General features: G+C 38.8%; 1 protein-coding gene across 5 annotated transcripts in view; it reads right to left on the reverse strand.

Moving 5' to 3' along the window:
• Nucleotides 1–13,462, reverse strand: part of LOC145674459 (uncharacterized) — a 334,728-nt gene that overhangs the window by 303,579 nt on the left and 17,687 nt on the right. The gene's annotated exons all lie outside the window — the stretch shown is intronic.

Below are 13,462 nucleotides of genomic sequence, written 5' to 3' on the forward strand. Positions count from 1 at the left end.
TCTATAGATCACTATATGAGCTCATCCGTGGCTAAGCGGTTAACGTACGCACCTTTAGCGTGGGAGACCCGGGTTCGATTCCCGGTGGGAGCTCATGTACTTCGGATTTCACGTTAATCAGTAGGTCCCGTCTCGTGTAGCCTCGCTGTTGAAAGGGACGTTAAACTCAAAATCAACTCAACTCTATAGATCACTATGAAAATCAGTGCCAAGTTCTGAAAGTTCTGCAAACTACTTTTCATACTTACGTACAGCGAAATAAAATAGCTATAATTTCGCGATGTAAAGATTATTGCTGCTTAGGGCTGTAATTCCTTTATATTTTACTATTATTTCGCGAGCTTGTCGTTTCATGCCTTCTTCTTAAGCATCCACTGTTACCAGACTCAATTTCTTGTCGAATTCCAAATAGCACAAGAAAGAGTAGCACTAGATTTCTATCCGCATACAAGATACTGTATCACTTATGCTGTGAAGTCTTATTAAAGTAGCCAAGTGTAATGGCTGGAAAACAGGGTCCCGATTACAAATGGGGCTCTGAAACAAAATCCCCATTACAAACGGAGCTGGGAAACGAGGGTTCCATTATAAGCGGAGCTGGGCAACAGAAATCCCATTGCAGGCGGATTGGAAAACAGGGCCCTATTACTTGCTTCATGAGAGCTTAATACATAACAGTACAGAACACCGTTATTGTATGTGCGTTTTATCTTATTTGCTTTTTCTTATTATTTGGAAATGACATTACAGCCACTTTTTCTTTAAAATTTTTTGGGCCCCCAAGAGAGCTATAGCTTGTTTAGCTTATACGCAAATCCGGCACTGAAGGTGACATCTTGTACTTCACAAGCAATAGGTATTACTTTCGATTGTAATGTAATAGGTTCTATGACTCTGTTTAACTCTGCAATGGACAATGATTTTAAGACAGATACTTGGAGTAATATAATGATGCCAAAAGTCGTGATTAATGAATTGAAGTTTAACACACACGCACAATCGTGCTATTGAAACGCCAGTGTTTGTATGTGCTGCACTGAAAAAAAAAGTGCTTTTTAAAAAGCCAACTAAATAATGGACAGAGCTGGCCAGTATTATCTATTGTCTCATTTTGAGAAAGAAAGGGAGGAGAGTAGTGCTTTGTGTCAAGGGCGCCGATCCTGGGGGCCCAAAGGGGCCCGGGCTCCCCCAAAGCCCATGTGCGCCCCCGCATTTTATTTATGAATATACAATATTTGGCATAATTTGAATTCAATTTGTTTTAAAATCCTCATGCATGCCTTCTGCATCTGAATGCTCCTCTCCCCCCAAATTTACAGAGAAATCGGCGCCCTTGCTTTGTGTTGGCGCGATAACTTCTTATAAGAGGGTTCCAACTTGCAATTGTTTACAGCAATGTACCACATGTCTTACCCGTGTGGCATTAAACAGATTTGTAAAAACCCTTATAGGCTATAGCATTGTTGAGTTGATCTCTGTTGCGTTCAGAAGTCTTGGCGGTCGGTGCTTGTTCAGCTATGTCGAAAAAATTTAGCGATTTCTTCTCAGGCTCGGTGTCTTTCTCGTGTTCAAAGAAGCGCAATTTTCAATCCGTTGATGTTAGTGATAATCCTTCTTGTTCAATGGGGGAAAAGACAAAAAATACAATTACATGTGACAACCAGGATTCGCAATTTGAAGTGTTCGATTTCGAGGAAAGTGAAAATGAACTAGATGTTGGAGAGCGAAGACGACAGCATTGCTTCTGAAGTTACTCATTTATATTTTTTGTCTCTTGCTTTCTTGTAATAAATACTTCAAAGATAAAAAGGTTTGCAGCAGCCTATTTTATCCTTGTTTTACTTTACCTACTTATTGTGTATTTTATGTTATTAACGAAAAGTAGAGTATTATCTGTTAGTCTGCGTTGTTTGAACCTTCTTTTATTTCTATGCATTCGTGTGCATTCTTGGAGGGAGAGGAGGTAAAGCAGTCTTGAACTTCTTCGACTACACAGAACACACCGTTATTATTGTTTAAAAAGCTGAAAGTAGAGGTAGTGTGCCACGCGGAATTCGGTAGGTCGAGCATATTGCCACGAACTACCGCAGCCCATCCTAAGTCCTGCATTTCTTCAGTCTTACCAGGTGAATGCTGGAATGGCACCTTCTATAAGGCCAACACAGCTGTTTTCCACATCCTTGTTTCTCCGCTATTTCGGTCTGAGCCTTAGCTAACTAAAGAGTATAAAAATTGAAATGTAATTATTGTCAAAAAATGTCTACATTGCCCAGTTCTCATTTTCGTTGTCCACCCACCCAGCAACTAGGTCCGCCTCTTTTCGCCCACCCCATCAAGCGTTCCTGGCGCCGTCCCTGGCCGTGAACCGAGCCGTTGATAACACTAAACCAAAGGATTCGATCCGGGGAACGAATCATTGTTTAAAATGGATTGAAAGGAATCAATCCCAGAAAGAGAACCGAACTGCCCAATAAAAAGAAATTCTCTCATATTTTCCACGTTTTCAATGATATAGTTTACCTTCCTTATTTTTAATTAAAACTTTTTTTAATAAAATCCAAAATGGTATGTCTTGACGAAACAATCAGACTTTGGAAATTCAGTAATGAAATAATGGGGGGAAAGCATTTTGTCTTTCCAGCGGACGAGAGCGAACATTTTCTAGCGGAAAACCACTTGTTGACTGCTACGCATATTACCCCATATGCAGGTCAGTGGAAAAAGGTCAGAATACAGAAGGGGAGATGTAGAAAAAAAGGTTTGAGAGTAAGCAGCAGGATATTGAGGCAACTAGCAGGTGCAGTCCTTCACACACAAACACACACACACACATCTACACCACTCGTCACTTTCAGAAATAGACAAAGCGATCGTTGTTCCCGTCCACCCACTGGATGGCTGTGAACGTGATATCCTCTTGAAAAAATTCTTGGCTGACACTATAATTCTTCTGTTGGTTGACACTCTTGACAGATTTAGCATTTGGGATAGAATTGTGTTCAGCTTTGTTTCTTGTAGAGGGTAGCATTCTTTCATTCTTAAGGGAGAGGCACAAGATGAAACATATATACAAGAGAAAGTGCAGTTCACTTAAAAAAAAAATAATAATAACAATATCTAGATATTGCAGGCAAAGCACTTATTACTACACTGACATGTTACTTTGCATAAAGTGTATATAGCTACATTATGTAATTTATTTTCTACGTCGCATATACCGTAGATGATTTGACGCATTTTGTGCGGTGTGTTGTTAAATTTGTCCACTTTTTTTCAATTTTTCGGTCTTTTCTTTAATAAATGGGCTAATGGACTTTCTGGTAGGAAAGTGAAGCAAATTTCCTTATACATATACAGGTGTAACTCTATGAACGTGCGCACGTATAATATATAGGGTGTTACATATATGTGTCACGATATGTTGCGAACAGATTCCTCACATCAAAATAAGAAAAGAAGTTCATATGTACACTCATGTCCAAAATGATTGTCGCATATCTATAACTGTCTTCTTGTAAGAATATAATTTGATAATGATTTTGTAGGGTACTTTTAATACTGATACTATGTGTATAATCGGGAAATGAATATTTGTGGTAAATTTCATAGGAAAAGAATTATAAATACGAAAATTAGAATGAGTAAAACAAAATGTTGCTAAATGGAAAAGAAAGTTTTATTTTCGTTTTATTGTTCTTATTTACTGCTCTTTTGCCATGAAATTTTCCACATACATGTCTTTGCCGATTATACAAGTACTAACATTATAAGAAATACTGGGCGAGTTCATTATGAAATTATATTCCTACAACAACATATTTATAGACATGCGACAATAATTTTGGACATGAGTGTACCTGTGCTCAAAAGTGGATAGTTTCGAAGTTATGGGGTGCCGCAAATTGGTGTGAAAGTACTGGAGCATTCTTAAATATGGATATTTGGATAGTTCGCATACCAGTTCCTCAGTGATGTCTTGACTGGACTACGATAGGTCCCATAGTAGTGGAGCTAGGAACTTTGAAGTTCATTTGTTTTACGTTTGCAGCACCCTAAAACTCCGAAACTATCCACTTTTGAGCACAGATCCATATGAACATTTTTTTCTTATTTTGATGTGAGAAATTTGTTCCCAAAAAATTGAGCCAAATTTATGCAACGCCCTGTATATGTACAGACTTGTTCCAAACATCTTCCGCCTCCTACCTTCATTTTGATGACAATATTCTGGTAACTATATATAAGAAATTCTAAAACTTTGCCCGTCGCCGATTCGTATGCGTCCCGTTTCCGCAAGTAAAAATTCTGGTCACCTTGGGTAAAATGACTGTTTAAAAAATATGAAATTACGGTAAACATTATATTGCTCAAAATTGAAAACTTCGCAAAATATCATCTCTCTATGACTTACGGTTCCCGAGATATGGCTCCTTAAATCTCCCGAAATCCAAACTTTTTTGGTCAATACCTGGGAAACGTTAAGAGCGACGCGAAAAATTCCATACTTTCCCAAATAGTGTTTGATGCTCTATCGAATAGAGGGCGTAAAATTGAAAAATTCGCACATAACAGACAGACACAGACATAGAAAATTCAGTAACGAACTTTTCGAGTTCGTTGACAGTTTTCTTTCAGATGCGTGAACATTCTAATAAACTAGCAACACTGGCTTTTCGCTCTCCCACCTGTCTTCTTTTGCTCACCTGTACGGCATGTCAACAAAAGGCTTGTCTACAACGCTTCGTGGAAGATTCAAAGGAAAATGGGGAAGACCGGAAATGTAGACCAATCAGACACAAGTTTGATTCAGTTGGATTTTACCTTTCCCTGACGACATCCTTTGAATTCACCTGGCTCATTTTGGTTGTCATGGTAACCTTTGTAAAGCTACCTGAGTTTGTTCTGATGGTTGGTTTCTTGTCCTTCGCACAGGTAAACAGATTTCTCCTTTGTGGTTTAGGATACCCTCTGGCGGAAGTGTTCATTACAGGTTGGCAGTATTCTTTGCAGTCTCTATTAATAGAGAACACAACTATTATTTATAGCGAAATTAGAAAGCTGTTAAATTTAAATTATCTCTGTGTTCTGAAGTTTACCATAAAAAGGAAAACGCTTTCGGGTGATTAAATGGATGGTTTTATTACCTTCGATGCAGGAGTCCAAAACTCGACTCTCGGAAAAAGCTCGCATTTGTTTTTAGTTTAACGTACCACGCTTATGCTCTTTAGGCTGAGAGAGACGGATAATTAATGAAAATAAACGATGATGGAAACATTAGTGGAATTAGAATGTGGAAGGAAACGGGAGAAAACCCACGGCTACGATGTTATGCAATAAAAACCAATCGCTGAATAAAACAATAATAATAATAATAATAATAATAACGTGTAACAGTTTCGCCAACTATTCACTTGGCTTCAGACACTATCTGATGAAGCCAAGTGGGTAGTTTGCGAAACTGTTTCACGTTACTTTTTTTTTTTTTTTTTTTTTTTTTACTCGGCAAGTGGTTCTAATCGGATTTAAGTCTACTGAAGCAAAACTTGTACACGGAAAATATTACAGATGTCATCCATGGGTCAAACCAGGGACCCATGCCAGAGGTAAGCACTACTACTGAATCACCGCGCCCCTCCGTGTGCTTCTGACACACATTTAGTCGATATATGAAGCACGTCTCATAGAGCTTTAATACTGACAGATGATTTTAAATTTCCAGCAGGTGTAGGCAGGGTGGAAATATGAGTGGGGAAGTGATCTTCCGGAAAAAATATTTTAATCAGAAAATAATCTATATTATAAAATTGAAAGTGACTATGTTTGTGACTCCTAATCTCTTGAACCGCCCGACAGATCTCGATCAAATTTTCAACGTAGATGCGGTTCTGGCCTGGGAGTGTTTCTAGCTATTTACTTTGACGGTAGTACCTGGGGGAGGGGGAAATGAAATGAAATCTTTAAGTTTTACATCCCACGGTTATGCCGGTTAGGCTAAAGGAGACTGTGATTATGAGAAATGAATGAAATGGTGGAATGAAGAAAGTGGGAGGAAACGGGAGAACTCCGAGAAAACCCACGCACAGGGTGTTTGTCCACCACAAAGTTCACTTGGCGGGGGTTGGGATCGAACCCGGGACCCCAAGCACCAGAGGTGAACGCTCTACCACTGAGCCACCGCGGCCCCACTTGGGGGAGGGGGAGGAGGGGACCTAGAAAAAATAAATAAAGCTTAATAACTCTTTAACCACTCGATCGATCCTGATCAAATTTTCAATGTAGGTGAGGTTTGGTACCGGGATGATTTTTATGATTTGACTTTGACGGAGCAACGTCGGGGAGGGGGTAGAGGGGGAAATATACAAAAATCAATATAAAGATAAAAGTGACTATGTTTGTGAATTAATAACTCTTGAACCACTAGATCGATCTCAATCATATTTTCGACATATATGAAGTTCAAATCTGGAAAGTTTTTTTTATCATTTCATTTTGACAGTAGATCTTAGGGGAGGGGAGGAGGGGAAATATGTCAAATGAATAAAACTTGATAACTCTTGAACCACCCAACCGATATCGATCAAACTTTCAACATAGATACGGTTTGTGCCTGGGATGTTTTCTTCATTTCACTTTTACAGTGCAACGAAGGGGAGGGGGAAGATATATGTAAAAAAAAGTAAAAATAAAAGTGACTGTCTTTGTGACTTCATCACGCTTAAACCACCTAAATGATCTTTAAAAAATCAACATAGATGAGGTTCGGACCCGAGGTGGTTTTTATCATATCACTTTAACGATAGAACTTAGGGGAGGGGGAGGGGAGAAATCTATAAAAATAAACTTAATAGCTCTTGGTGACCGATCTTGATCAAACTTTGAACATAGATAGGGTTCGGGCCTGGGATGTTTTCGTCATTTCACTTTTACGGTGCAACCTAGGGGATGGGGAGGGAACATATAAAAATCAATTTATATAAGACTGAAAGTGACTATTTTTGTAACTTAATAACTCTTGGACTATCCGGCCGATCTCAATCAAATTTTCAAGATGCATGAGGTTCGGATCTGAAAACATATCTGCTATTTCACTTTAACAGTAGATCCTAGGGAGGGGGACGTATAAATAAAAACTAATAAAACTTAATAACTTTTGAACCACCCAACCAATCTCGATCAAATGTTCAGCATATATGAGGGTCGGGCCTTAGCAATTTTTTATCGTTTCACTTTGACGAGCCAACGTAGCGGAGGGGAAGATATATGTAAAAAAAATAAAATAAAATAAAAATGACTGCCTTTGTGACTTCATCACTCTTGAACCACCCGACTGATCTCAATCAAATTTTCAACATACATGAGATTAGGGGCAGGGATTGTTTTAGGCTATTCAGTTTGACGATGCAACGTAGGGGAGGGGGAGAGAAATTTCAAAATTATTAAAAATGACCGATATTAGTGTTTAATCCATAGTTTTCGGGGTCGATGAGAGAAACAGTGACACTTCTGTAGCAGTTTTGAATCCAAGTTCAGCACTGATAGTTGGGGAGGGGGATGGCACAACGTAGGGGAGGGGGATAAACATTTAAAAATAATCGAAAATGACTAATATTAGTGTCGAATCCATAGTTTTATTAGTAGATGAGATTGACAGTGACAATTTTGATGTCGTGTGTCGCAGCAAGCAGGAGGGAGAGGGGGAGCTATATATAATAATGATCGAAAGTGATCAATATTAGTGTCTAATCCATAGTTTTTGGGATCATTCAGATGAACAGTGATATTTCGGATCCGGTTTCAATCTAAAATCAGCCCCGCCACTTGGGGGAGGGGAAGAAAGAGATATATAAAAATGATCGAAAATGGCCATTATCAGTGTCGAATTTATAGTTTTCTGGATCCCTTGGATGAACAGTGGTACTTTCGATCCCGTTTAAATCCAAATTCAAACCCACAACTTGGGGGAGTTGGAGGAAGAGATACTTTAAAATCATCGAAAAGAACCGATATTAGTGCTGAATCCACATTTTTTGAGGTCGCTGAGATGAACGGTGACACTTCCGATGCCATGGCCCGCAACATGGTGGTGGGGGAAATATATATGCATATATATAAATGGTCAAAAATGACAGATACTACTGTTGAATCTATAGTTCTTGTGGTCGCCTAAATGAACAGTGACACTTCTGATGCTGTTTAAGTCCATTTTTAGCCCTGACACTTGGGGGATGAGAAGGGATGACATACATTAAAATGATCCAAAATGAGCAATATCAGTGTGCATTTAAAGTATTTATTTCAACCCAGCGAAGCGGGTAATATATGCTAGTAATTTATAAAATAATTGAGTCAATTGTTCAAAAATGTATTTTAAGTAAAGAAAATTAGTAAAAACATTTGTGGAATTTAAAGTTAGCCTTTTTAAAAATTCTCAAAACCCAACCCCATTCTCAAAACATGTCCGGGATTGGTGTCCAAAAATTATGGTAAGCCTGCTTCGAAGGAATACACGAAGGGTGAAAGTAGGTACTGCTAAAATACTGGTAACCCAGGGTAAGCACGATTAGAGACATGCATCGTGGGGAATATCCCTCCTCTGTCCCACCTCTGAAATCACCACATATTTGATTACATTTTATTTTACTAAAAGACGAAAGGAGAGGGGAGCTCCTTCGTGGCTATGCGGTTAGCGTACGCGTATTTGGCGTGAAAGTTCTGGGTTCGATTCCTAGCAGGAGCTCATGTGGTTCGGAGCCTCGCTGCTGAAAGAGACGCTAAACTGAACAATCAAATCAAATCGTTTGGAGGGGGTGGATCGCATCCTGGACGAATATTGTACGTTTAAACTAGAAAATCTTACATCAACTCAGAACAAAGTAATGGATTATTTTATATATAGGTCTGTGCCTATAAAATGTAGCCTTTGAGGAGTCGGCCCCACCATTCTCCACGTGGACCCACATGTGACAGTTTCACAGCATCCAAAACTAAGTTTAACTCCTGTATGGTTTGAGCCAGGGGCGGATCCAGGACGGACTTCTGCGGGGGGGGTTATAATACTGCTACTTAGAGCTACTTTTAAGAGCTCAAAATTCTGTTTTATTTATATATAAAAATAAGAAAGTTTCCTCTTCTGGGGGGGGGGGGGAGATCGTTCCCCCTGGATCCGCCACTGGTTTGAGCTAGTGGTGTATGCAAATTTCATAAAGGGGTCTTCATGCGATCCATGATTTCATCCTTTTCCGACAAGCATTAGTTTTGCATATACGGTATATCTTATCTTCTAATATAAATAAAATAGAGTGTTTGTCTTTGTATCTTGTGCGGCCTGGGGACCAGACGAGTGGACCGAGAGTTACCAAATTTTGGTCACGGGTACCTTGGTCCAGGCCCCAGACCAAGACGAAGTTTTTTTTTTTTTTTCAAAATTCGAGCCAGGATGTCTAAAGGGGGCGAGCCATAAAAATAATCCAAAATGACGGACGTTAGTGTCAAAATCATAGTTTTCGCGGTCACTGAGATCAATGGTGAAACTCCGATTGCATTAACTTCCAAATTTACCCCATTCGGTTTGCGGGCCGGGGATCATCGGGGGGATACCGAGACATGTAAAAATAATACAAAATGACCGATATTAGTGTCAAATCCATAGCTTTCGTGGTCGTTGATACTAATGGGGACTTCCATTAGCGATGATTTTCAAATTCAGCTACCATTGTATGCGGGCCGGGGGTCACCTGCGGGGGGAGGGGTTACCGAGACATGTAAAAATAATCTAAAATGACCGATATCAGTGTCAAATCCATAGTTTTCGCGGTCGCTGAGCTGAGTGGTAATACTCCCACAGTTTTAGCTTCTGTCAGGTCATCATGACTCTGTGCAAAACCAGTTATTTTTACAGACTTTTAGTCTATTTCCTCATGAACATATATTTCGTCCAATTGTAAAATAACCCATCTAGCTAGTTCCGTTAATGTTTTCCCGATAGTCTTCGTAAAGTGGTTGTTCTCGCTTTTGGAATTTGGAGAAATGTGCAATGATGCTGTAAGTCTTTGTAAATATTTAGGATGCGGTAATGTTAGAAGTTTTCTATTAAAACTTCATAACACTTTCTAGATTGCATGTAAATTATGAAAGCCATGAGAATCATGCGAGGGAAGTAGTATTTCTTTGAGGTGAAAAGCAAGGTAATTTGTTTCGATAAAAATTCCAGTCCTCGGCTAGAGTTTCATCGTCTTTCAATAAAGTCTTTTAAATTTTGAATCTTAGACTTTAAACAATTTACCACTAATTCTATAGAAAGAAGTTCACTTTTGTCAAGGATATTATTCATGAGTTGCTTCAAAGAGCTCCATTTCTTAAGGGTCTTCACTACAGCGAAATTAAACTACCGCTAAGTTTAGAGTTTTTCTGTAATATCCTCAAAACAAATAAAAATATTCGAAAAACTGAAACTTAGTGAACTAAACAATACGATTTTACATGTGATATCTTTATCGCAATTCACCTATCTGATTTTGGTATGCCGCTATTTACAGAGCCCGCAAAAAATGCTAAATCGATCTACAGTTCCAAATCGAAAGCAGATAGATGAGTTGTGATAACGGTGCAACAACTCTGATCCAAGCAGGGCAGGATTAAAGGGGGGCTTACGGGGGCTGTAGCCCCGAGTCTCCAGGTGAACAGGGGCCTCCACTATAATCAAAATCTCACCTGGTTATCTAAAAAGAATCATGAAGATACAATCATCATCATAAAATAAAATATGACCAAAAATACGAAACATATTCCCTTAACTTTCCTACTGTACTTTCACAAAAAGGTATTAGGCGAAATCAACAGGGGCCAAGGGCGCTCATCAGGGGGGGGCACTCGCCCCCTAAGAGGAAATTGTACTTGGGAATATTGAAAACCCAATAGAATTTTTACATTAGCTACAGCAAAATTTGAAACTATATTTAAAACTTAGCTTATGCTTGCCCCCCCCCCTTGGAAACCAAGACATGGGCGTCCTAGACAGGGGCCACATATCTTTTCTAGGCCCGGGCTTCCAGATGCGTTAATCCGCTCCTGGTTCCAAGAATACCGCCTAATTGTTGATAACTAATTGGATTATCATTCAAATATGTAGAAACCTTTAAATCTCTTTCTATGTTTAAATAAAACTCAACTGTCACCAGGGTTTGCTCAAGTGGGCACAGCCCGAAAAAACCCGGTGGGTTTTTTCGGGTTGGACCCACCTGAAAAAAACCACTTTAAAACCCACCTGGGTTTTTGACATATTTGTTAGTATATTATTGGTACAACTAAGGTGATTACATTGTAAGTGATTTTCATCAGATTTTAGACTTTTCTTGGGTGAATTAGAGGCTTCCACGTTAAGGTAGACAACAACATTCAACATAAGACCTTTATAAAGTTCTGAATGCCCTAAATGATTAAAAAAAACTTACCTTAGCTTGAGATAGTTATATAACAAATTAATGTATGGATTATGCGTATAGCCTATTTGAAGTAAGATAAGCAATTTTGTACTTTAGAAAATATTTTCCGTGAATAGTGTGCTCGTCAACTTGGCGACACCGAGGGACATTATCACTCATACGTTTGACGGGTTTAAGGTCATAGGTGTCGGTACTAATAGTACATATGTAAATACATTAGTAAAACTATTAGCATTATTTCTTACCTTTGATGTAAAACACAAGTTTCTTCAACTAAAATTTGGTTCTCCAACAATAACAGTTTAGTTCAGTCATTTATTGCTACTCTTCAAATAATTATTCTGTAGAATCAACACCAGCAATAGCGTAAAAATTCTTGTCAAATTTAAGAAGCTTAATGCTCGGAGTTCCGAAGACTATGTACCGCTTACTATTTCAAGTGCTGGGTTCAAATTTCCGTACTAGTGGAAGTTTTGATGTACACGCCGTGAAAGAAGTGCTCGGGAAATTAAACGCAAGAAGGATCGGAAATGAATACTTCAACAATAAAACTATTTATTTTACGCTTAAGCCCACCATACGTCCCGTAAAAAACGGAAGAGTCCCGTTTTTGGGCCCGAGTGTCCCGCGTCCCCGTAAATTTAGTCGTGACAGGGAAATGTCCCGTATTTTAACTCCGTTCCATTTCTGCTATCAATATCATCTTATTCGAAAAGTGAAAAAAAAAAAATCTGACATTGGCTAGAAATCCTGTAATTAGTGAATGAACAGTACGCTGTTGCAGGTAACAGTTTCGAGGAAGTTATTACACCACCCTGCGACTTGATAGCGAGCAAAATTTGCAATGCTACTTTTTCCATTGCACTTCATAGAAACTAGGATACTTTCCGGAACATTAAAAAAAAAAAAAATGGCTTTGAGTGTTTCTACATTTAAAAACACAGAGAAGGTGACTGACCTTTTCTCCAGCAACACATTAGATAGGTTAACAAGAATTATAATCTTTTTCAGAGGCTAGGGCACAGAATTGTGCTTTTCTCCAGGTCTTAGAAAAATGTAAATCTAGTCCTGACAATTACACACGACACAGGGAGAAAAATCAGCTTTTCATCAGATTAAACTGACGAACGTAATTTTGGCAAATAGAGCCATGTAAATAAATAATGCTAAACGTGCGAAGAATACTGAAGGTAGATTGTACCATTGATTTAAATAATTTGCATATTGTTTTCCTGTAAAGCATTTTTATAGCACATCTTAAGTTTTTAGGCATCTTCAGTCCGTACAATTAATTGCAGGGTACGAAGAGAGAAAAGCAGCTGCTGCTTAGTGAACTTTCGCCTAATATATTATTGAAAAAAAAATTAAATAAAATGAAATCGTTTAGCTTTAGTCTCACGGTTATGCCTGCTATGCTCAAGGTGACGGTGATGATGAGAAATGAATGAAATGACGGAATGAAGAAAGTGGGAGGAAACGTAAGATTCCCAGAAAACCCACGTACAAGGTATTTGTCCACCACAAAGCTCACTTGGCGCGAACTGGGATCGAGCTAGGGACCCCATGCACCAGAGGTGAACGCTCTACCACTGAGCCACTGCGGCCTATTATATTTTTGTTCATAACCAGACTACAGTTCATTGCATTGTGTTGGAAAGTTGAGGGGGGGGTCTGAGGTGTCCGTATTCTCATGGAGAAAATATGGGAGGTTTATTTACGCTGGAAGATGTTAATTCCATATGACATTTTGAAACATTTATTTATTTCAGATAACATGAATTTGAAAAATTATTTATTTCATATAACATGAATTGTATCTCTTTTTTAAATTAATAGACCCCTTTTGGTATTCATATTTGGCGAACGTCAGTCAGGCTTTTGAATGACTTGATCTACATTTGTTCTTTTGTCTGCCGAGCTCCTTCATGGCTAAGCGGTTAGTGTATAAGTCTTCGGCGTGGGAGACCCAGGTTTGCTTCCCGGAGGGAGCTCATGTGGTTCGGATTCCATGTTAATCAATA

The sequence above is a fragment of the Thermobia domestica genome, chromosome 17, assembly GCF_964235325.1.
Source record: "Thermobia domestica chromosome 17, izTheDome1.hap1.1, whole genome shotgun sequence".
NCBI lineage: Eukaryota > Metazoa > Arthropoda > Insecta > Zygentoma > Lepismatidae > Thermobia > Thermobia domestica.